Genomic DNA, 26,839 nt, shown 5'->3' on the forward strand with positions numbered 1-26,839 from the left:
ACAGAAAAACACACAGCAGATGAAGGAGCAGGGTCAAAATACACCAGACCTAACAAATGAAGAGGAAATAGGTAGTCTACCTGAAAAAGAATTCAGAATAATGATAGTAAGGATGATCCAAAATCTTGGAAATAGAATAGACAAAATGTAAGAAACATTTAACAAGGATGTAGAAGAACTAAAGAGGAACCAAGCCATGATGAAAAACACAATAAATGAAATTAAAAATACTCTAGATGGGATCAATAGCAGAATAACTGAGGCAGAAGAACGGATAAGTGACCTGGAAGATAAAATAGTGGAAATAACTACTGCAGAGCAGAATAAAGAAAAAAGAATGAAAATAACTGAGGACAGTCTCAGAGACCTCTGGGACAACATTAAACGTACCAACATTCGAATTATAGGGGTCCCAGAAGAAGAAGAGAAAAAGAAAGGGACTGAGAAAATATTTGAAGAGATTATAGTTGAAAACTTCCCTAATATGGGAACGGAAATAGTTAATCAAGTCCTGAAAGCACAGAGAGTCCCATACAGGATAAATCCAAGGAGAAACACACCAAGACACATATTAATCAAACTGTCAAAAATTAAATATAAAGAAAACATATTAAAAGCAGCAAGGGAAAAACAACAAATAACACACAAGGGAATCCCCATAAGGTTAACATCTGATCTTTCAGCAGAAACTCTGCAAGCCAGAAGGGAGTGGCAGGATATACTTAAAGTGATGAAGGAGAAAAACCTACAACCAAGATTAATCTACCCAGCAAGGATCTCATTCAGATTTGATGGAGAAATTAAAACCTTTACAGACAAGCAAAAGCTGAGAGAGTTCAGCACCACCAAACTAGCTTTACAACAAATGCTAAAGGAACTTCTCTAGGCAAGAAACACAAGAGAAGGAAAAGACCTACAATAACAAACCCAAAACATTTAAGAAAATGGGAATAGGAACATACATATCGATAATTACCTTAAATGTAAATGGATTAAATGCTCCCACCAAAAGACACAGACTGGCTGAATGGATACAAAAACAAGACCCATATATATGCTGTCTCACAAGAGACCCACTTCAGACCTAGAGACACATACAGACTGAAAGTGAGGGGATGGAAAAAGATATTCCATGCAAATGTAAATCAAAAGAAAGCTGGAGTAGCAATTCTCATATCAGACAAAATAGACTTTAAAATAAAGACTATTACAAGAGACAAAGAAGGACACTATATAATGATCAAGGGATCAATCCAAGAGGAAGGTATAACAATTGTAAATATCTATGCACCCAACATAGGAGCACCTCAATACATAAGGCAAATACTAACAGCCATAAAAGGGGAAATCGACAGCAACACAATCATAGTAGGGGGCTTTAACACCCCACTTTCACCAATGGACAGATCATCCAAAATGAAAATAAATAAGGAAACACAAGCTTTAAATGATACATTAATAAACAAGATGGACTTAATTGATATTTATAGGACATTCCACCCAAAAACAACAGAATACACATTTTTCTCAAGTGCTCATGGAACATTCTCCAGGATAGATCATATCTTGGGTCACAAATCAAGCCTTGGTAAATTTAAGAAAATTGAAATCGTATCAAGTATCTTTTCCGACCACAACGCTATGAGACTAGATATCAATTACAGGAAAAGATCTGTAAAAAAATACAAACACATGGAGGCTACACAATACACTACTTAATAACGAAGTGATGACTGAAGAAATCAAAGGGGAAATCAAAAAATACCTAGAAACAAATGACAATGGAGACACGACGACCCAAAACCTATGGGATGCAGCAAAAGCAGTGCTAAGAGGGAAGTTTATAGCAATACAAGCCTGCATCAAGAAACAGGAAACATCTCGAATAAACAACCTAACCTTGCACCTGAAGCAATTAGAGAAAGAAGAACAAAAAAACCCCAAAGCTAGCAGAAGGAAAGAAATCATAAATATCAGATCAGAAATAAATGAAAAAGAAATGAAGGAAACAATAGCAAAAATCAATGAAACTAAAAGCTGGTTCTTTGAGAAGATAAACAAAATTGATAAACCATTAGCCAGACTCATCAAGAGAAAAAGGGAGAAGACTCAAATCAATAGAATTAGAAATGAAAAAGGAGAAGTAACCACTGACACTGCAGAAATACAAACGATCATGAGAGATTACTACAAGCAACTCTATGCCAATAAAATGGACAACCTGGAAGAAATGGACAGATTCTTAGAAATGCACAACCTGCCAAGACTGAACCAGGAAGAAATAGAAAATATGAACAGACAAATCACAAGCACTGAAATTGAAACTGTGATTAAAAATCTTCCAACAAACAAAAGCCCAGGATCAGATGGCTTCACAGGCGAATTCTATCAAACATTTAGAGAAGAGCTAACACCTGTCCTTCTCAAACTCTTCCAAAAAATTGCAGAGGAAGGAACACTCCCCAACTCATTCTACAAGGCCACCATCACCCTGATACCAAAACCAGACAAAGATGTCACAAAGAAAGAAAACTACAGGCCAATATCACTGATGAACACAGATGCAAAAATCCTCAACAAAATACTAGCAAACAGAATCCAACAGCACATTAAAAGGATTATACACCATGATCAAGTGGGGTTTATTCCAGGAATGCAAGGATTCTTCAATATACGCAAATCAATCAACGTGATACATCATATTAACAAATTGAAGGAGAAAAACCATATGATCATCTCAATAGATGCAGAGAAAGCTTTCGACAAAATTCAACACCCATTTATGATAAAAGCCCTGCAGAAAGTAGGCATAGAGGGAACTTTCCTCAACATAATAAAGGCCATATATGACAAACCCACAGCCAACATTGCCCTCAATGGTGAAAAACTGAAACCATTTCCACTAAGATCAGGAACAAGACAAGGTTGCCCACTCTCACCACTATTATTCAACATAGTTTTGGAAGTGTTAGCCACAGCAATCAGAGAAGAAAAAGAAATAAAAAGAATCCAAATCGGAAAAGAAGAAGTAAAGCTGTCACTGTTTGCAGATGACATGATACTATACATAGAGAATCCTAAAGATGCTACCAGAAAACTACTAGAGCTAATCAATGAATTTGGTAAAGTAGCAGGATACAAAATTAATGCACAGAAATCTCTTGCATTTCTATACACTAATGACGAAAAATCTGAAACTGAAATTAAGAAAACACTCCCGTTTACCATTGCAACAAAAAGAATAAAATATCTAGGAATAAACCTACCTAAGGAGACAAAAGACCTGTATGCAGAAAATTATAAGACACTGATGAAAGAAATTAAAGATGATACAAATAGATGGAGAGATATACTGTGTTCTTGGATTAGAAGAATCAACATTGTGAAAATGACTCTACTACCCAAAGCAATCTACAGATTCAATGCAATCCCTATCAAACTACCACTGGCATTTTTCACAGAACTAGAACAAAAAATTTCACAATTTGTATGGAAACACAAAAGACCCCAAATAGCCAAAGCAATCTTGAGAAGGAAAAATGGAGCTGGAGGAATCAGGCTCCCTGACTTCAGACTATATTACAAAGCTACAGTAATCAAGACAGTTAGGTACTGGCACAAAAACAGAAATATAGATCAATGGAACAGGATAGAAAGCACAGAGATAAACCCACGCACATATGGTCACCTTATCTTTGATAAAGGAGGCAAGCATATAGAGTGGAGAACAGACAGCCTCTTCAATAAGTGGTGCTGGGAAAATTGGACAGATACATGTAAAAGTATGAAATTAGAACACTCCCTGACACCATACACAAAAATAAACTCAAAATGGATTAAAGACCTAAGTGTAAGGCCAGACACTATCAGACTCTTAGAGGAAAACATAGGCAGAACACTATATGACATACATCACAGCAAGATTCTTTTTGACCCAGCTCCTAGAGAAATGGAAATAAAAACACAAATAAACAAATGGGACCTAATGAAATTTAAAAGATTTTGCACAGCAAAGGAAACCATAAACAAGACCAAAAGACAACCCTGAGAATGGGAGAAAATATTTGCAAATGAAGCAACTGACAAAGGATTAATCTCCAAGATTCACAAGCAGCTCATGCAGCTCAATAACAAAAAAACGAACAACCCAATCCAAAAATGGGCAGAAGACCTAAATAGACATTTCTCCAAAGAAGATATACAGATTGCCAACAGACACATGAAAGAATGCTCAACATCATTAATCATTAGAGAAATGCAAATCAAAACTACAATGAGATATCATCTCACACCAGTCAGAATGGCCATCATCAAAAAATCCAGAAACAATAAATGCTGGAGAGGGTGTGGAGGAAAGGGAACACTCTTGCACTGTTGGTGGGAATGTAAATTGATACAGCCACTATGGAGAACAGTATGGAGGTTCCTTAAAAAACTACAAATAGAACTACCATATGACCCAGCAATCCCACTACTGGGCATATACCCTGAGAAAACCATAGTTCAAAAAGAGTCATGTACCAAAATGTTCATTGCAGCTCTATTTACAATAGCCAGGACATGGAAGCAACCTAAGTGTCCATCATCGGATGAATGGATAAAGAAGATGTGGCACATATATACAATGGAATATTACTCAGCCATAAAAAGAAATGAAATGGAGGTATTTGTAATGAGGTGGATGGAGTTAGAGTCTGTCATACAGAGTGAAGTAAGTCAGAAAGAGAAAAACAAATACAATAATGCTAACACATATATATGGAATCTAAGGGAAAAAAAAAAGGCCATGAAGAACCTAGTGGCAAGACGGGAATAAAGACACAGACCTACTAGAGAATGGACTTGAGGATATGGGGAGGGGGAGGGATGAGATGTGACAGGGTGAGAGAGTGTCATGGACATATATACACTACCAAATGTAAAATAGATAGCTAGTGGGAAGCAGCCGCATAGCACAGGGAGATCAGCTCGGTGCTTTGTGACCACCTAGAGGGGTGGGATGGGGAGGGTGGGAGGGAGGGAGATGCAAGAGATATGGGAACATATGTATATGTATAACTGATTCACTTTGTTATAAAGCAGAAACTAACACACCACTGTAAAGCAATTATACTTCAATAAAGATGTTTAGAAAAAAAACAAGAAACGGAAGAATAAAAACCATATGATCGTCTCAGTAGATGCAGAAAAAGCTTTTGACAAACTTCAACACCCATTTATGATAAAAACTCCCTAGAAAGTGAGCATAGAGGAACCTACCTCAACAGAATAAAGGCCATGTAAGACAAACCTACAGGTAACATCATACTCACAATTGAAAAGCTGAAAGCATTTTCTTTAAGATCAGGAACAAGACAAGGATGTTCACCTTCACCACTATTATTCAACATAGTTTTGGAAGTCCTAGCCACGGCAATCAGAGAAGAAAAAGAAATAACGGGAATCCAAATTGGAGAAGTAAAACTGTCACTCTTTGCAGATGACATGATACTATACATAGATACTCTTTTTAAGATGCTACCAAAAGGGACTTCCCTGGTGGTGCAGTGCTTAAGAATCTGCCTGCCAATGCAGGGGACATGGGTTTGATCCTTGGTCCAGGAAGATCCCACATGCCACAGAGCAACTAAGCCCATGCGCCACAACTACTGAGCCTGCACTCTAGAGCCCGTGAGCCACAACTACTAAGCCCATGTGCCACAACTACTAAAGCCCACATGCCTAGAGCCCGTGCTCTGCAACAAGAGAAGCCACGGTGATGAGAAGCCCACACACCACAATGAAGAGTAGGCCCCACTCGCTGCAACTAGAGAAAGCCTGTGCACAGCAATGAAGACCCAACACAGCCAAAAATAAATAAATTTATATATATATAAAAAAAGATGCTACCAGAAAACTACCAGAGCTCATCAGTTAATTTGGTAAAGTTGCAGGATACAAAATACACAGAAACCTGTTGCATTTCTATACATTAATAACAAAAGATCAGAAAGAGAAATTAAAGAAACGGTCCCACTTACCATCGCATCAAAAAGAGTAAAATACCTAGGAATAAACCTACCTAAGGAGACAAAAGACCTGTACTCTGAAAATTATAAGATGCTGATGAAAGAAATCGAAGATGACACAAAAACAGATGCAAAGTTATACCATGTTCTTGGATTAGAAGAATCAGTATTGTCAAAATAACTATACTACCCAAGGCAATCTACAGATTCAACACAATCCCCATCAAATTACCAATGGCATTTTTCACAGAACTAGAATAAAACATTTTAAAATTTGCATGTTAACACAAAAGACCCTGAATAGCCAAAGCAATCCTGAGAAAGAAAAACGGAGCTGGAGGAATCAGGCTCCCAAACTTCAGACTATACTACAAAGCTACAGTCATCAAGATAGTATGGTACTGGCACAAAAACAGAAATATAAATCAATGGAACAGGATAGAAAGCCCAGAAATAAATGCACCTATGGTCAATTAATCTACAATAAGGGAGGCAAGAGTTTACAATAGAAAAAAGACAGCCTCTTCAATAAGTGGTGCTGGGAAAACTGGACTGCATGTAAAAAAATGAAATTAGAATACTCGCTAACACCATACACAAAAATAAACTCAAAATGTATTAAAGACCTAAATGTAAGACCAGATACTATAAAACTCTTAGAGGAAAACATAGGCAGAACACTCTGACATAAATCTCAGCAATACCTTTTTCAACCCATCTCCAGAGTAATGGAAATAAAAACAAAAATAAACAAATGGGACCTAATTCAACTCAAAGGCTTTTGCACAGGAAAAGAAACCATAAACAAAGTGAAAATACAACCCACAGACTGGGGGAAAATATTTGCAAATGATGCGACCGACAAGGGATTAGTTTCCAAAATTTACAAACAGCTCATGCAGCTCAATATCAAAAAAACAAACAACCCAATCAAAAAATGGGCAGAAGACCTAAGGAGACATTTCTCCAAAGAAAACATATAGATGGCCAAGAGGCACATGAAAAGATGTTCAACAATGCCAATAATTAGAGAGATGCAAATCAAAACTACCATGATATATCACCTCACACCAATCACAAAGGCCATCATTAAAAAATCTGCAAAAAATAAATGCTGGAGAGGGTGTGGAGAAAAGGAAACCCTCCTACACTGTTGGTGGGAATGTAAACTGGTGTAGCCACTATAGAAAACAGTATGGAGGTTCCTTAAAAAACTAAAAATAGAATTACCATATGATCCAGCAATCCCACTCCTGGGCATATATCTGCAGAAAACCATGCTCCAAAAGGATACATGCACCCCAATGTTCATTGCAGCACTGTTTACAATAGCCAAGACATGGAAGCAAGCTAAATGTCCATTGACAGATGAATGCATAAAGATGTGGTTCATATATACAAGGGAATACTACTCAGCCATAGAAAAGAACGAAATAATGCCATTTACAGCAACATGGATGGACCTGGAGATTATCATACTAAGTGAAGTCAGTCAGACAGAGATAGACAAATATCATATGACATCACTTATATGTGGAATTTTAAAAAAGATGATACAAATGAACTTATTTATAAAACAGAGACTCACAGAGTTAGAGAACGAACTTATGGTTACCAGTGGGGAATGGTGGGGGGGAGTTTGGGATTGACATGTACACACTCCTATATTTAAAATAGATAGCCAACAAGGATCTACTCTATAGCATAGGGAACTCTGCTCAATACTCTGTAATAACGTAAATGGGAAAAGAATTTGAAAACGAAGAGATACATGTATATGTATAACTCAATCACTTGGCTGTACACCTGAAACTAACACAACATTGTTCATCAACTATACTCCAATATAAATTAAAAATTAAAAATAAATCATCTTTAACGTTGGGGTAGTCATTTTTCTTCCATGCCACTTAAATAAGATTAATAATTTACATCGTTTGAATTGAATACATCTGCATTTACTTCTGAGTATAACACCTGTTCTATGACATCTACGGTGATCTTTGAAATCAAGCCATAAGAGTTTTAAAGTGATTCTTTCTTTTATACTTAGGTTGTTTTTTTAAAAAATTATTTTATTTAATTTATTTATTTTTGGCTGTGCTGGGCCTTTGTTGCTGGGTATGGGCTTTCTCTAGCTGTGGCGAGTGGGGGCTACTCTTCATTACAGTGCATGGGCTTCTCACTGCGGTGGCTTCTCTTGTTGTGGAGCATGGGCTCTAGGCATGTGGGCTTCAGTAGTTGTGGCACGTGGGCTCAGTAGTTGTGGCTCGTGGGCTCCAGGGCGCAGGCTCAGTAGTTGTGGCGCACAGGCTTGGTTGCTCTGCAGCATGTGGGATCTTCCTGGACCAGGGCTTGAACCTGTGTCCCCTGCATTGGCAGGCAGATTGTTAACCACTGCGCCACCAGGGAAGCTCTATACTTAGGTTTTAATGAAACGTATTTTACTTTCACTATGTAAAGCATGTTGTGGTTATAAAATATAGTTTCAAAAAAAACCTACTTTCCAGGCTAGCTACAGACACTCAGCAAGGAAGGTTAACCAATAAATTAATACAGTATCTTCTTAATACTTTATTAAATGGTTGGAACATGATGCTTAGTTGCCCCCATAGTATATATCACTTCCTCTTCCTTCTCTCAGAGGGAAGGACAGATGTGAGGTTATTTCATAATATTTAGTGAGAGGGTCAGTAGGCATGGACTACTGATTAAAAACAAAATTTTTAAATCAGCTAAAGACAAAAGAGGTAATAAAATAGTGAGGCATTTCTGGGGGAAGATTTACGAGTAGAAAAATCCATGGAGTTGAGTCTGGCATTTGGAGCCATTTTTTTCCTTAGAGAATACGCAGATTCTAGTAAATGTGGCTGAAAAGCTGAGCAATACTTTCACAAGCTTTGCAAAACTAGAGGGACAAAAACTGGAGTCAAGGTTGAGTCCCTAGTAAACCTCCTCCATTTGGGCTGGGACTCCATAAGGTTATGCCCTAGTAGAAAGTGTTCACTGGAAGTAAATCACCCCTCGAATACACTACAGTTTAGCTTCTAATCATCTGAAAGATCAAAAAACCCTCAGTCCCATAAAACAAATTTAGAAGATCCTTGATTCCTGTTGCCTCAAGGAAACTGTCAGGGACAACACTTAAATTCCCTTTGGAGAAAGTTGGCATCATCCTAGACCTCAATTTATTTTCACAATTTTTCATGAACAAGTTCCAGAACACAGCAAGGATATCCAGTATATGAAGAGACATGACAATTTGAACAAGCAGCAGAAAGTACAGATAACAGAAACAGACCTAAAGGGATCTAAGCTATTGGAATTATTAGACACAGATTTTAGAATAACTATGCTTACTGCTATGTACTTCTAAGCCTCCAGAATTGTGAGAAAATACATTTTTGTTGTTTAAGCCACCAGGTCTATGGTATTTTTTTATGGCAGCCCAATCTAAGATTTTGGCACCACAAGTGAAGCACTGCTGTACCAAATACCTAAATGTGTGGAAGCAACTTTGGAACTAGATAATGTGTAGAGGTGGGAAGAGTTTTGAGATGCATGCTGGGAATATGGGTGTTAAGGGCAATTCTGACAAGGTCTCAGATGGAAATGTGGAATGTGTTATTGGAAACTGGAGGAAAGGCAATCCATGTTATAAAGTGGCAAAGAACTTGGCTGAACTTTGTTCTAGTGTTCTGTGGAATGTAGAACTTCTGAGCAATGAAATCGGATATTTAGCTGAGAAGACTTCTAAGCAAAGTGTTGAAGGAGCAGCTTGATTCCTCATGACTGCTTTTATAGGAAAATATGAATGGAGAGAGATGAACTGAAGAAGGAATAGTTAAGCAAAACAAACAAGAACTTGTAGATTTGGAAAATTCTCAGCCTATCCATATTTCAAAATATGAGAAAATCCATTCTGAAAAATAACACTAAGGGTGTGGCTGAACACCTATTTGATAAAGAGTCTATGGAATTATAAGAGTAGGAACTCTGCCAGTTTGAAATGAAGGAATGGACATAAGATGAAGGAAGGCATCAGACTTCTTGGATTTGACAGGATGACATGATAGAGCCATTATGCTGCAAATGTGCAGCATTTAAGAAGAGGGAAAAATAATCCTGAAGGCTTATCAACCACTTCCTCGGTTTCAACAGGTCAGATGGCCTCTGCCCAGAACCTTAAGGATGGGACCACCTATGGCACCCTACCCTGGCAGAGGTGCAGCGATGGGATCCCCACCGAGGCTGTGGGGATGGGGGACAACAGAGCTGGAGGGGTGGGGCCATCCCCAGAGCCATTGGAGTAATGCTGCCATCCCAGTGGACCTGGAAGGTAGGATGCTGAGCCAAAGGGGATTAATCTTGAATTTTAAGATCCAACAGAATTTGTCTAGCTAGGCTTTGGACTTGCTTGGGACCCATTACTCTTTTCTTCCTTCTGATTTCTCCCTTTTGGAATGGGAATATCTGTCCTAGGCCTGTCCCACCATTGTATTTTGCAAGTACATAATGTGCCTGCTTCACCACTGGAGAGGAATATTGCCTCAGGATGAATCATACCTTGAGTCTCACCCACGTCTGATTTAGATGAGAATTTGGACTTCAGACCTTAGAGTTGATGCTTGAATGACTTAAGACTTTGGGGCTGCTGGGATGGAATGAATGTATTCTGCCTGTGAGAAGGACATGAATTTTGGGAGGCTGGGATGGAATGCAATGCTCTGAATTGTCTCCCCCCCCCCCCCAGAATTCATATGTTGAAGCCCTAACCTCCAATATGATGGCATTTGGAAATGAGGACTGTGGGATACAATTAGGATTAGATGATATCAGGAGGGTGGGTCCCTCATGATGGGAATAGTGCTCTTATAAGAAGAGACACCAGAGAGCTTGCTTTCTCTCTCTTTCCCTGCCATGTGAGGACATAGCAAGAAGGCAGCCATCTACAAGCCTGGAAGAGAGTCCTCCCCAGAAACGGACCGTGATGGCACCTTGATCTTGGACTTCTAGCCTCCAGAACTGTGAGAAAATAAATTCCTAATAGCCAAAACAATCTTGAGAAAGAAGGACAATGCTGGAGGTACGATACGCCCTGATTTCAAACTATACTACAAAGCTACAGTAATCAAAACAGTATGATACTGGCACAAAACAGACAAATTGATCAATGGAACAGAACAGAGAGCCCAGTAATAAACTCACACTTATATGGGCAGTTATCTATGACAAAGGAGGGAAGAATATACAATGGGGAAATGCAGCCTTTTTAATAAATGGTGTTGGGGAAACTAGACAGCTACATGGAAAAGAACCAAACTAGACTACTTTCTCACACCATGCACAAAAGTAAATTCAAAGTAAATTAAAGACTTAAATATGAGACCTGAAACCATAAAACTTCTAGAATAAAACACAGGTAGGATGCTCTTGGACACTGGCCATAGTAGTATTTTTTTTCTTGCTATGTCTCGTTAGGCAAGGGACACAAAGCAAAAATAAACAAATAGGACTATATCAAACTAAAAAACTTTTCCACAGTTAAGGAAACTATCAACAAAATGAAAAGGCCACATACTGAATGGGAGAAGACATTTGCAAATGATATATACAGTAAGGGGTTAATATCCAAAATATACAAAGAACTCATATAACTCAACATCAAAAAAAAACTCAATTAAAAATTAGGCAGAGGGGGACTTCCCTGGTGGTCCAGTGGTTGAGACTCTGCCTCCCAATGCAGGGGACGCGGGTTTGATCCCTGATCAGGGAACTAAAATCCCACATGCCACGGGGCAACTAAGCCCGCGCACCACAACTACTGAGCCCACACGCTTTACAGCATGTGTGCCACAACTACTGAGACTGTGCACCACAACTAGAGAGCCTGCACACCACAACACCTGAGCCCGCTCACTCTGGAGCCCGCATGCCACAACTAGAGAGGCCGCATGCCGCAACTACTGAGCCTGTGTGCTCTGGTGCCCATGCGCCACAACTAGAGAGAAGCCCGCACACTGCAACAAAAGATCCCACATGCCACAATGAAGATCCCGCATGCCACAACTAAGACCCGATGCAGCCAAATAAATAATAAGTTAATTTAAAAAAATAGGCAGAGGATCCAAGTAGACTTTTTCCAAAGAAGACATACAGATGGCCAACAGGCACATGAAAAGATCCTCAACATCAATAATCATCAGCGAAATGCAAATCAAAACCACAATGAGATATCACCTCACACCTGTCAGAATGGCTATTATCAAAAAGACCACAAAAAACAAGTGTTAGCAAGGCTGTGGAGAAAAGGGAACCCTTGTGCACTGTTGGTGGGAATGTCAATTGGTGCAGCTACTATGGAAAACAGTACGGAAATTCCTCAAAAAATTAAAAATAGAACTACCATGTGATCCAGCAATTCCACTCCTGGGTATTTATCCAAAGAAAATGAAAACACTAATTAAAAAAGATATGTGCACCCCTATGTTCATAGCAGCATTATTTACAGTTGCCAAGATATGGAAGCAACCTAAGTTCCCATCAGTAGATGAATGGATAAAGAAGATGTGGTACATGTATACACAGTGGAATATTACTCAGCCATAAAAAAGAATGAAACCTTGCCATTTGTGATAACATGGATGGATCTACAGGATATCATTCTAAGTGGAATAAATCAGACCGAGAGAGAAAAATACTGTATGATTTCACTTATATGTGAAATCTATAAACAAAAGAAAAAATAAAATCATAACCATATAGAGAGTCATAGCTACAGAGAACGAAGAGGCGGTTTCCAGAGGGGAGGGGGTGGATGGAAGAGAGAAATAGGTGAGGGAGATTCCAGTTGCAAAAATAAATGAGGCTTGGGTAGGAAATGTACAATTTGGGGAATATAGTCAAAAATTATGTAATATTTTTGCATGGTGACAGATCATAACTAGACTTATCGGGATCATTTTGAAATGTATAGAAAAATCGAATCACTATGTTGTGTAATAAGAACAAACATAGTTTTGTAAGTCAATTATACTTCAAAAACAAACTCAGAAAAAGAGATCAATCTGTGGTTACCAGAGGTGTGGGGGGAGAAGTGGAGATTGGACGAAGACAATCAAAAGATATAAACTTTCAGTTACAAGACAAATTAGTACTGGGGATGTAATAAACATGATAAATATAATGAACACTGCTACATGTTATATATGAAAGTGGTTAAGAGAGTAAATCCTGGGCTTCCCTGGTGGCGCAGTGGTTAAGAATCCGCCTGCCAATGCATGGGACATGGGTTCAAGCGCTGGTCCAGGAAGGTCCCACATGCAGCGGAGCAACTAAGCCCACGTGCCACAACTACTGAAGCCCACGTACCTAGAGCCCGTGCTCCGCAACAAAAGAAACCACCGCGATGAGAAGCCCGTGCACCACAACGAAGAGTAGCCCCCGCTCGCTGCAACTAGAGAAAGCCCACATGCAGCAACAAAGACCCAATGCAGCCAAAAATAAATAAATAAGTAATAATTTTTTTTTTTTTAAGTTTCTCTTTAGGGGCTTCCCTGGTGGCGCAGTGGTTGGGAGTCTGCCTGCCGGTGCGGGGGACACGGGTTCGAGCCCTGGTCTGGGAAGATCCCACATGCCGCGGAGCAGCTAGGCCCGTGAGCCACAACTACTGAGCCTGCGCGTCTGGAGCCTGTGCTCTGCAACAAGAGAGGCCGCGATAGTGAGAGGCCCATGCACTGCGATGAAGAGTGGCCCCCGCTTGCCACAACTGGAGAAAGCCCTCGCACAGAAACGAAGACCCAACACAGCCAAAAATAAATAAATAAATTAATTTTTTTAAAAAAGTTTCTCTTTAAAAAAGAAAGAGTAAATCCTGAGTTCTCATTTAAAAAGAAAAAGAAAATATGTTTCTGTTACTTAAGCTACCCAGTCTAAGGTATTTTGTTATGGCGTCCTGAGCTAAGACACTTACCATGTTCAAAGAAATGAAAGTCAATATGGAAATTTTTAAGAGAACTAGAAATGATAAAAATGGTATAGCAGATTTGAAGAAAATAGAAGTTCTAGAATTTAAAAATACAGAAGTCAACATGAGAAACTCAATGAATAGATTTAAGAACAGGATATATACAGCTGAAGAGAAAATTTGTAAATTAAAAGATCAGAATAATTTATCTAGAAAGAATCACAGAGACAAAGAATTGGAAACTACAGAAAAAAAGGATAGATGTAGTATAACTTAATCCTTAGGAAGCGACAAAAGGATAGTAGGCATGGACAACTGATTCAAGAAATTTGACTTCTAAGAGAAGAAATATGTTGGGAAATCATATAAAATATGAATTTTCTAAAACCAATGAAAGGGTCAATGTTTAAGAAGGCTTCTTGACCCCAAGTAGACGAAATAAAAAGAAATCTATACCTAGATGCATTTTAATATGACTACTGAAAACAAAAGAAAAGAAAATCTTAAAAGTATTGAGAGAGAAAAGATGAATTACCTTCAAAAGAGCAATAATTAAGCTGAGAGTTGACTTCTCACCAGAAACAAAGCCAGAAAATACTGGAATGATATTTTCAATATGCTTAAATAGTATAATAAAATAGGATTCTATACCTTTCAAAAATATCCTTGAGAATGACAATAAAAGACATTTTCAGATAAATGAAACAGAAAATTTGTCAGTAGGAGATTTGCCCTACAATAGATTACTAAAGGGTGTTCTTCAAGCAGAAGGAAAATTATCCCAGTTGGAAGGTTGGAGATAAATGAAGGATCAACATGTGGATAAATATTTATTGATGGCATATAACAACAATTAGAAGAAACAGCAACAATAGCAGCAGTACAGTTATACAACAACAATAGTATATAAGTCAGAAAGGGCATAGATGGGTTAAATTGTCCCAAGCCACTTGCATTGTCTAGGAAGAGGATAAAAGTATCACCTAACATTACAGTTGATAACTCAAGGAAACATTTTGTATCCTTTAGGATAAATCCTAAAGGATAGTGAAAAGATGTATGACATCTAAACTAATAGAAGAAAATGAAATAAATAAAAAACACTCAGTACAAAAGGAGGACAGAAGGAGAGAAAAAGGAAACAGAACCAACAGAAAGCTCTGAATAAAATGGTAGGTGTTTATCATTGACTCATCATTTAATTACATTAAATGTAAATAGACTAAATGCTCAAAGTAAAGTCAAAATTTGTCAGACGGAATTAAAAAAATAACTCAATTGTATGCCTTTTATATATAAAATCTAAATATGCAGAATGGTTACAAGTTAAAGGAAAGTAAAAGACACCATGAAAACACCATCCACAGGAAAGCTGATGTTAACTATATTAATGACAAACAAAGAAGACTTTAAGCCGGAAAGTACTTACTAGAGCAAAAGAGGGACACTTCATAAAGATAAAGGTTTAATTCATTGGGAAGGTATAATGAGTCAGAATTTGAATATATCTAATAACATGGCCTCAACCATATGAAGCAAAGGTTAAGAGAACTGCAAGGAGAAATAGAAAAATCCATAATAATGCTGGGAATTTTAATCTCTATCAGGAACTGATACGGCAAGCAGAGGAAAAAAAACTAAAAAATAGAAGATTTGAGATATATAGTTAAGAAATTTCACCTAATGGACATTTATAGAATATTTTACCCAACAACTCCAGGATGCAAATTATTTTCAAGCACACAGAGAACATTTGCAAAAACTGACTATATACTGTGTCATAAAGCAAGTGTCAACTATTTCAAAGTTGAAATCGTGGCAAAGTGTGTTCTCTGATAAAAATGGAATGAAACTAGAAATCAATGACAAGATAATTCTAATTTGTCTGGAAATTAGGAAGTTCAGGTGTAAATAATCTGTTCATCAAAGAAAATATCAGAATAGAAACTTGAAAATATTTTGAACTGAAAAATGACCAAAATGCTACATATATATCCAACATGTGAAATGGGACTGATGTGGTGCTTAGATGGAAATTTGTAGGCTTAAAGGCATTTATTAGAAGAGAAAAGGTGAAAGTAAGACTAAGTATCCTTTTCCAGAATTTAGAAAAAGAATGGCAAATTAGATGCAGAAAAAGTAAAAGGAAGGAAACAAAAGTAACAGGAATTAATAAAACAAAATAGACATGTCTTCTGATTCTAAGTAGATACAGTAGGTAGCTTCAAGAATTAGAGAAAATTATGGATATATTGTAAATGTAACCTTTCAGAGACAGTGAAGAGCTCTGGCAATAAAGGGGAACTCGATGAACTAAAATGGTAGAGAGGAAAGAGTCCTTCCTAAGTGATCTAAGATCACTGGCCATTTTCTTCCCTTGAGGCACTGGCCAAATCTGGTTCTAAGACTTTACTAAGGGAAACAGAAACCAGCAAGACTTTTAAAAACTCTGTGTGAGCAAGCATGACGGATTGGAATCTGGAGGAGCCCCAGACGTAAGGCCAAATTTCCCCAGAATGTCAGCTTTAGGTTTTTGGTAGATAACCCCTTTACTAGTAGAAAGATGTTTGAATCTATCATGTGTTATTTAGCCAGCTGTGTCAATGTGATCCTCACTCAGCCTCATGGATTTATCCATTGTTAATTCATTGTTCCATGAATTTTTTTTGTCAGAAATAGCAGAATATCCTGACTTGCCCTACCACCATGACACTTGATGCTTTAGCACTGGTAGCATTTTTGTGTGATTTTTTGAGCTCAGAACAAGATTGAGATTTTTCTAAGAAAACTACCCTTAACCACCATCATGGAACACTGAATGACTTTGGAAATTAGCTTTTGCTGCAGGCTTGGTAACATTTTTTAATGAATCCAACCTAAAATTACAAGGCAAAACAGAACCTGTATGTAGAATTTATACTATGATAAAGTCATTTCAATGGCAACTAACATTGTCTGAATCACAAGAAATAGTAAGCTGCTTTATATACTTCCCGTGCTGCCAAAGCTAAAAAAACAAGGTGTCCATTCCCATGCATATTTGCAGTGAATGTATTTTCTGAGCTTAAACTATACTTCCAGGAGCGATTTTTGGACCTTGAAACAAGTGCAAAGGAAATTTCCGTATTTCAAAGTTATTTAACTGTGCAGTGGAGGCATGTCCATCTAACCTTCATGGAAGTGATTAATCTGCATTATAATGATGTGCTAAAAGGCAAATATCAAGAGAAGAATCTAATGGAGTTCTATAAATGCCTTCCAAGCAATAAATATGCACAATTAAAAGCACATGCTTATGGATTGAGATCAGTATTGCCAGCACCTATCTGTGAAAGACATTTTTTAAAACTGAAGTACAGTTGATTTACATATTTTGTTGGTTTCAGGTATACAGCAAAGTGATTCAGTTTTAAAATTCTTTTCCACTGTACATTATTACAAGATATTGAATATAATTCCCTGTGCTATACAGTAAATCCTTATTGTTTATCTATTTTATATATGGTAGTGTGTATCTATTAATCATTCCTAATTTTTCCCTCCCTGCCCCTTTCCCCTTTGGTAACCGTAAGTTTGTTTTCTATGTCTGTGAGTCTGTTTCTGTTCTGTACTATTTTTTAGATTCCACATACAAGTGATATCATATAATATTTGTCTGAAAGACATTTTCAAAACTGCAATGGGGGGAAGTCTCATTACACATCACCATTAACAGATGAACATTTGCAATCAATTTAAATTACCTGAACCCCAATTAAGCAAAATGTTATCCCCTAAATAAGAGTTTCATTCTTTTCTGCAGGAGACCTGTATTACAAAAAACTGTAGTCAATTATTATTACTGTCTTCTGAATTTTATCAATAAAAATTTGTTTTCTTTCTTGTTATTTTAGTACCTACATAATATGCTTGATTTTGTCTTTTGGCCCACAAAGCCTAAAATATTTACTGTTAGGCCCTTTGCAGAAAAAGTTTGTTAATTCCTACTCTACAGCAGATAAAAAGAATGAAGAAGAACTAAAGACAAACACATGGATGAATCTCACAAATATAATAAGAACTGAAAGAAGCCAAATCCCCAAAAAAAATCTACAGTATGAGTCTATTTATATAAAATTCAAAGTCAGCACTAAACTGTGTGTTGAGGAGTGTACACTTAGGTAATGATATAAAGAAAAGCAAGGAAGTGATTACTGTAAAAATCAAATAAAAATCAGAATAGTGATTTCTTTTAGAGGGTAAGAACAGGGTTGTGATTGGAACAAAGTGTGAGCTTATGGGATTTTTTGCCCTGGGTGGTATTTACAGAGATGAGTAGTACACATTAATTCATTAAGCTGTACAATGATTTTTTTTTGTACTTTCCTTTGTGTGTCATATTCTGTAGTTATAAGTTAGAAATACCTATGTAGATATACGAACATGTACATACATGCATTATGCTTGCAATATACACAGAATAATCCTGGAAAGATCAACGTGAACTTGGTAAGTAGTTGTTGCTGGCATGGAAACAGCACCGTAGGTCAGACTGGGGGGAAACAGGCTTACTTTCCACATGTTTCTGTCCTTTTGTAGTTTGAATTTTTTTTTACTATATACACATATTAATTTTTAAGTTATACCAGTTAATGTAAAGTCTTTTTTGAAGTTGTAGAATTTAGAAACTGAGACTAACTGAGGTGAGTTAGGAAACGTTTGGATCATGGGGCCCGTAAGTGGCAGAGCTGGGATATGTCTGGGGCTGTGTGACTTCAAAACCAGGACTCTGTGTAATTCTATCACAGTAATTTTTTGGATGATCTGATAATGATTGTTTCTAAAAAGATGATGTAATCATAAATATTTGTGTTGTTTTTTACAGACTATGATCTTTTTAAAAAGAAGCTGTACAAATCATCATAGAGCACTCCAGTCATCTGTGCTTCTCCTCAGATGTGCAGCTCTTATGGGCTTGTCAATATGTGATGCATGAGGAAAATAGATTTATTTTCTTTAAACTCCCAATAATTTAAAATGATTTTCCGTAATAATAATCAAATGAAGGAGCTTTATTCTCTTTGGTGTTTCCTAGAGGCTCTACTTCAAGAGAAAATTTTCTCATGTCTCATTCCAACATTTTGTTAACTATGAAGATATGCCAGCTTGTTGAATCAAATAAAAAATGTTACTGGATATTTAAGTGGTTTTGGTTTGCTATTCATAGTGCATTGGCATTATCTGTTAAGACTGAAAATATGCAATCCACATGACCCAGCATTTCATTCTCACAACATTTCATTCTCCAGAAGAAATGCATGAGTATGTACACCAACAGGCATGACAAGAATGCTGTAGCAGCACTATTCATGCTGACCCAAATGTCTATCTACATAGGAACAGAAAAGTAAACCTTGGTATATCCATACAATGGCACATCAAGTCACCATTGAGTTTTAGCTCTGAGAAGTATATTCTTGCAACACCCATGGAGAGGGTGCTGCTGGAGAGCAATCTGCCCATCCTACGTTTTGACAAGTGTCAGGGTTGAATAGATCTCTCCTCATTTAAAGATCAATAAATAGGAAAAACAATAAATAAACAAAAGCATCCACAACAAATCAACATGGGACCCATGTAAAGAACTTATGAAAGAAAATGTATGTTATCTGAAAACAATAAAAGCCTATCTTAGAAAATATCTTACTGTAATAGGGAAGAGCTAGTTCTGACTCCATGTTGGATCTGTTTCTTTTACTTTAGCCTTTGCTTTTCATTGCTTTTGTTATTAGAATCACTGTCTATAACTGTAAGCTTAATGGCCTGCCACAGGGAACCCTGCACCTATGCCTGACTGTTAAACTACAGTGCCTTTGTTCAGCTCACAGAGAGACATTCTGACCCTGCCCACCTGTGAATGGCTGCAGAAAAAAGAAATTAACACATCCCCTCCTCAATGCGGCCAAGCAAGGAGATATTTTGCAAGACAAACGGCCTTTTTACTTTACTTCCTCACCTCCTCCCCCTCTCTGTTCTATAAAAGAAACTGGTATCCAGATCCCGATAAGATGGTTATGTTGAGTCTTTAGTCTGCTATCTTCTTGGCCTGCTGGCTTTCCACATAAAGTCACTATTCCTTGCCTCGACACCTCGTCTCCTGATTTATTGGCCTGTCGTGCGGTGAGCAGAGCGAGCTTGGACTCCGTAACAAATTGGGCTTAGCCAGCCAGGAGCCTTGCTGCTTGTGGCTCGCCAGCCCCAGTCAGGGAATATTGGAGCAAGGCCCTAGCAGCTGCCAGGACCATTTGTCCTGTGGATCTTCCCTTCAGAATTCCCTGAAGTGGCACCAACTACCCCAGCACTCGGCAGTTGATGCAGGGAATTGACAAACTTCTATGAGTCGACGGACTCGATTTTGGAGGGTAAGTTGCTCAGGTGTGCACACCGGGAGCATATTTCCCCCTCAATTTGGGCTTTTCCTTTATAAGACAAGCTAATTTGTTTGGTTGGGGTACCCTGTTGGAGAGGGGAATTGTTGTTGGACTCTATCTGATCTGGGAACGGGTTCGTTGGTTTTGGTTTTTTGTGTCAATGTTGGAATTTGTTTGCATCTTTTGTGTTTTGGTGTCATCAAACTTATAAAAATGGGAAGTAACTCTAACTATCCTGAAGAAGAGCCCTTTGGGGGTGTATATGAGATAAATGGGCAAAACATAGATGTGAACCTATGACTAAGACAGACATGATATACTATTGTAATAGGGTGTGGACCCAATATATGTTAAGTTCAGAAGAGCAATGGCCCCTGAATGACTCACTCAATTATTATACGATCTCACAATTAGAAGTGTTTTGCAAAAGAGCAAAGAAAAGAGATGAGATTCCATATGTAGGAGCATTTATGCTATTGCATCAGGAGGAAAAGGAGTCAGAGGGCTGCCACCTTATGGTGCGGTGGTCTGAAAGGAAACCCAAGGGGAAACCTGTTCTACAAGGGGAAGAGGGAGAAAATGAGAGAGGGGGTGTGTTACTTCAAAATCTAAAGCCCCTCCGGCCTATCCAGCTCCCCCACTGGCCGAGCAAGCTGCACCGGCAGTTGTTTCAACTGCCCCCCCATGCCACCAACATATTCACTCCTTTCACCACCTCCTGTTTCTCCTACCCATGGGGATCGAATAGAAGTTTCTATATTAACCCCTGGAGCATAGGGACCTGGTTTAGTATTACCATCTAAGACCCGACAGGGCACCCAATTTGGACTGGGAGCCACTTCCGCAGCAGGGCAATTTCCCTTGTGCTGATATCCTGTAAGAGGCCAGGGGACTCCCTTAGACTTGAGGCATCTGATTCTAGTTTCCCCACAGGAGCCCTGGGTAACTTCGACAGTAGGGAACAAGTTGATTGACTTTCTAATAGATACGGGTGCCACATATTCTGTGGTAAACACCAAGATGGCACAGAAAACATCTCAGTCTATCCCGGTCACAGGAGTTTCTGGAGAAGTACAAAACCATTCATTCTTACAACCTCTTAGAATGCCAACTAGGGAACCTCACCCTGAAACACAGCTTCTTATATATGCCAGAGTATCCAATCCCCCTTTCTTGGGACAAGTCTCCTTTGTAAATTAAATGCTCAAGTAACTTTTTCACCAGAACACTTTGACATCAGGGTCCCACCAGAGCACTCTTTAAGCCTACAAATGGCGCTCATGGAAACTCCAGAGAAGGAAACAAAGTCATCCTCGGAGAAACTTGCCTGTATCTTTGAGATTCAAATGTCCTATCTGGTTTTCTCAGGAACTCTCATCTCTGCCATCTTTTTAAAATGCAAATTTTGAAAAGAGGGCAAAGTAATTTAGAACTTGACTTGTTTTCCATAACTATTAAGTAAAAAGGGTTGAGCCATTTAGACAAGTGAGCTTGATTTGTTCCATGTGCCAGAAACCCAATTTTAATCCAACCTCTTTTGTAAACTGATGGGTTTTACACTGCTGTACCTGACTCAGGGCTGAAATTTTGAAAGGAGAACTATGAGGTCTCTCTGTTTGTTTGTGTTTGTATATGTCTTTGTCTTTGGATAACATTGCTGAGGTTAATCTGTAAATGAGCTCTATTTAATTGGCTTAAAGAAAAGTAAGCGCTTACAAACCAAACAATTCTAAATACAAGAGAAATTAAGCTAAATGAAGGTTTCAGGTCTGGTGAACTGGGAAATATTTAGTATTAAATTAATACCTGGTATTAATGTTTAAGTTTGTTGATCTAATTAATATAGACATGTCTTTAGAGTCATCAACATTAAGTATAATACTTTTACTGCACCTAGGTTTAAGAGAAGTTAAATGAAACCTTGTTATATCTGTTGCAAACTTGTCAGCATGAAAAATAACTTGATATGATGAAACTTTAAAGTAAATGCAAATGAGATAAGAGCTTTTAGGTAAACTCTATAGGAATAATTACATTCTGAAAATTATCTAAAATAGCCTCTCCAGATTTTGGTAACTATTACTTGCCTCTTGGTTTTCACCAGAAATTAAGGTTTTTGAGAGTCGGGGATTCGAATTTAAATATGTAATTAAAGCTACTGAAAATAATAAAACATTTCATTATACAGGAGGAAAATGCAAAATATGTTTTGAGTAAAAGGAGTTTTATGCATGGTCAGGCTGAGATTAAACTTAACTGAGTAAATGAATTTTTAAAAGCTGGTGCAAAACTTGAATCTGGCTTTTCTCTCTGTTAAGAGGACAAGTTTTCTTAAAATGTTGAACTGCCTTTGATAATAGATTTTAAGTTTCTTTACCTTTTAAGTGATCAGTTCTGTATTTGCCTTTGAAATCTTTTATTGTTACTTTGGTTAAGTGAATAATAATTGTTTCACAGTGACCTGTGATCCTATCTGACTGAGTGTTCTAGACTCTTTAGTTTTTTGACAAAACTTCCTAAATCAAATTCTAATGAAGTCCTTTTGGACTCCAGCTAACTTTGGGATTCTTCAAAGGGCTTCTGAAGCATCCCAAAGCAAGATAGGTTCATTTGGTATGTTAAATTACATGGGAAGTATTTTCAAATGAGTAATAAATCTTCTTAGGTTATATTGTATGGTAAATGTTACTAATATAGACATTCTAGAGATTATATACAGTTTCTGAAATTTGTATATGTCCTGGTATAATGTTATAATTTTAATTGTTATCTTAAAATGTTGTATGTCACAACAACTTGGATAAACTTCTTTGCCAAGAAGAATTGTAATCAGATCTTTAACCATGCCTTTTTAAGACCTTCATCATTCATCGGCAACTAAGGTAATACTTTGCAAAACTGCCATATCTTCAAGGAGATTCATAAAAAAGAAACTTTTTAACAAATATAAGTTTCTGATAGCCTTTAGATAATACCACTGGACTGGGTAACAAATGACAAAACTAATGGGAAACCTGATTATTTCATCCAGATAAACAGGAATTAATTACATGGGACTGAATGAACTGATGAATATGGTTTATGACTTTGGGAAATATACTAGCTTTAATCTTTGTTTTCCAGAAAAACCTTTTCTCTTATGCTATGACCTATGACAAGTTGATAAAGTACGTCTTTGTGAACAAAGATGAAACATTTATCTTTTTCTCTCTACCTGATCCTGCCAGAATTTGGCCTCTCCAGCTGGCTCTCCTGTGGACTTGATATTTTATTGCAGCTGGATTACAACTAGTTATGCTAATCATTGCTTTAATTAGTTCTTTGTTTCCAAACTGTTTGTGCTTTGTGTCTCCCTGCTGCCCTATAACTTTGTCAGTGTTACTAGCTGCATTACTTTTATCCTGTCTATTTTATAAGACTGTTGTCTATTACAGTACCTAGTGTGTAACCAGGCCTCCAACAAAATAGATGATGGTTAACATCTTGAGGAAATAGATCACATTTATAACATAAAATAATTGTAATAGTGTGATTCTAAGTATGGGAAGAAGCAACAAGGGAAAATGTCTCTTGGATCATAATTAGACAGAGGATCCAGAGAATCTTTAATTATCAGTAGGGCCTAATCCAAAAATTAGCACCTCGAGTGGCATATCAAGAATTTTTGCCTGATCTAGGATGAGCCTCCTAGCACCGTGGGACAAAATTTGACCATGAAATGTCTCCAAAATGTTGGTCAAATTCCTGACCAAGAGGAGAGGATTTGAGAAATGGAATATTTCCTGCCATGTAAGTCATCAGCAATTGCAGCCCTCCAGTGTGAGCTGGTGAACCCTGAGGGAACTCAGGAAGAAAAAGAATACCTGCCATCTAGCAGCCATCAGACTGCAGCCACTCCCTATTGTGAGCCCTAAGGAAACTCAGGATGTGAAAAAACAGGATACAGGCCCCAGATAGCTGTGGTGCATATCAAAGGAATGATTTCAGTGAGCCCAGACTCTTGCATCTTCCCATATATAGAAAAGCACAAATTCCTTGAGATGTTGCCTCCCGGGTTTGAAGTGCTAAAAAAATTCCCGCTGAATAAAACATAACTCTCAACTTTTAGGTTGTGAATATTTTTTAAGTCTACAGGTGTAAAGTAGACACTTTCTAAAGAGGAACAAAAGAAGACAAATCTCAACATCTGGAACACTGGCACCGCTGGTGGACACTCCCAGAAAGATCCATCTGATGAAGCAGTTAGAATGGTTGTCACCCCTTTTCCCACAATACTGTGGAATGGACATTGACAGTGGGGAATTGTAACAAGAAAGAGCCAATTTTGACTCCATGTTGGATCTGTTTCTTTGACTTTAACCTTTGCTTTTTGTAACTTTTGTTATAATCATACATAATGGTCTGCCTCAGGGAACCCTGTCCCTCTGCCTGAATGTTAAACTAAAGTGCCTTTGTTCAGCTCACTGGGAGACAATCTGACCCTGCCCACCTGTGAATGACTGCAGAAAAGAAGAAATTAATACATCCCCTCCCCATGCTGGCCAAGCCAAGCAAAACTAATGGCCTTTTTACTTTACTTCCTCACCTCCTCCCCCTCTCTGTTCTATAAAAGAAACTGGCATCCAGACCCCGATAAGATGGTTATTTTGAGACTTTAGTCTGCCATCTTCTCGGTCTGCCAGCTTTCCGAATAAAGTCACTATTCCTTGCCTCAACACCTCGTCTCCTGATTTATTGGCCTGTCGTGTGGCGAGCAAAGCGAGCTTGGACTTGGTAACAACATTACTATAGGAAACAACCTTTAGAAACTATCTGCTTGGTGTTTTTAATAAGAGGCAAAAAGAAATGGCCTCTTAGAAAACTGAAGCAGGGAATCATAACAGACAGAGGTTAGCCCTGGATGACCAATCCTGCAAGCAGTTGGAATTCTTAAAGATGAAACAAAAACAAATAAAATAGAAACAATAATCAAAGTTATAATAAAAAATTTCCTGAGCTGAAAAAATACCTGATCATACAAACTTGAAAGGTTTTACCTTATCCTAGGAAAACTAGGATTGGGGCAAAGTTTTTGTTTTTTTGTTTTGTTTGCCTTGAGGATCACTGATTGACAGAAAAGTACTGCACAAGTAAGAGGCAACTGAATTTTATTTTGTTCCTTTAAAATTGCTAACCTTAACTAGGTAAAGGTTATATTATTCACTTGTGAAATGGAAAATCGGGAACACAAAATGAGAAGACATGAGTTAGGGATGATGGAGTACAAGGTGGGAGGAAGGGAACAGCAGAGAACAGGAGACTTTTTCTGTAAAGAGCCAGATAGTAACCATTTTAGACTTTGCAGGGAAGATGGTCTCTGTTGCAACTACTCAACTCTGCCATTTTAGGGTGAAAGCAGCAATGGATAACACATAAATGAATGACTGTGGCTGTGTTCCAAAAAAACTTCAGGTACAAAAACTGGTAGCAGGCCAGATTTGGTCCACGGGCCATCGTTTGCCCACCCCTGCTATACAGCAGTGAACTAAAGTTAAAATCAATACCTACTTTAATAAAGGATTTAAAGCAACTTCTAATAAAGAACATATAATGAAACTTACAATAGAATATTTTCTAAAAAATCTTTATCCTTGTATCGTCTTCTAAAATTAAGCTTTGTGTTTAGGCAAAAAGGAAACTATAAGGTATTACAAAATTCTCATTAGCTAATTGAAGTTTACCAAGAAAGGAAAACTTTTTCCTGATACTGGCAGCCCTCTGCTTAAAATGACTTGAGTTGAAACACCCCAACTTTAATAAATCTTTGCTCTTGAAAACATCCTGAGTGATGAGCAAAACTTGTGTTTAAAGCCACGTGACCATGACAACTGGGGCCATGTAGTAGGTTGGGGTTGCTGCAGTAGTACAGTCAGTAGCAATGCACAATCACAACAAACTGATTTCTGAGGCAGGAAAAGTTTTTTGCATGCATGCATAATTAGTCACAGTGAATCCTTGTGCTTCTTGACAAAGGCCTTGCCTCTCTTCAAAATGCTTAAGAATAGACAAGGTAAAATCCAAGGAAGAAGTCTGTAGTGTGACTAAAGGATCGCTTTGGGATGAGAAACTGTTGGCACAAAATTGTTGGAGAGTCCAAATTCCTGAAGCACAGAGCTCCCAGACAAATTAAAGTCTGAGTATATGTTAGTTCAGGGGGAGCTCCCACTACTGACTCTCATCCCCCTCCTCAATTCTAGATCATGGTACACACTTGGGAGTGAGTTGCATCTACTAGGGAGACTTGGAATACTTTTATGCAGCAAGCATACATGGAAAGTAGCCCAGTGGGTTTCAATCTCTAACCAATCAGATGAGTTTCTCCATCTTACCTGGAGAAGAGTAAGAGAGAGACAGAATATGGATATGCTGTCATAAGTGAAGAAGTGAGAGGAATGAGTGCCTCATGTTCTGCAGAA

At 37.8% G+C, this 26,839-nt stretch overlaps 1 protein-coding gene across 13 annotated transcripts in view; it reads left to right on the forward strand.

The window, feature by feature from the left end:
* CFAP91 (cilia and flagella associated protein 91) overlaps positions 1–20,097 on the forward strand; it is a 140,253-nt gene extending 120,156 nt beyond the window's left edge. For 7 of the 13 annotated variants that reach the window (XM_082394891.1, XM_082394888.1, XM_082394894.1 and 4 more), the window contains one exon: positions 18,839–20,097. The gene's annotated coding sequence lies outside the window, so the exon portion shown is untranslated. Of the gene's footprint in view, positions 1–10,169; positions 10,348–10,935; positions 11,095–13,545; positions 15,147–18,838 lie in introns of all 13 variants that reach the window. The other 6 variants (XR_014245420.1, XR_014245422.1, XR_014245421.1 and 3 more) reach the window with 6 other exon arrangements.
* Positions 20,098–26,839: the final 6,742 nt, after the last annotated feature.

This window comes from Balaenoptera borealis, assembly GCF_965194805.1.
Source record: "Balaenoptera borealis genome assembly, chromosome: 5".
Taxonomy (NCBI): domain Eukaryota; kingdom Metazoa; phylum Chordata; class Mammalia; order Artiodactyla; family Balaenopteridae; genus Balaenoptera; species Balaenoptera borealis.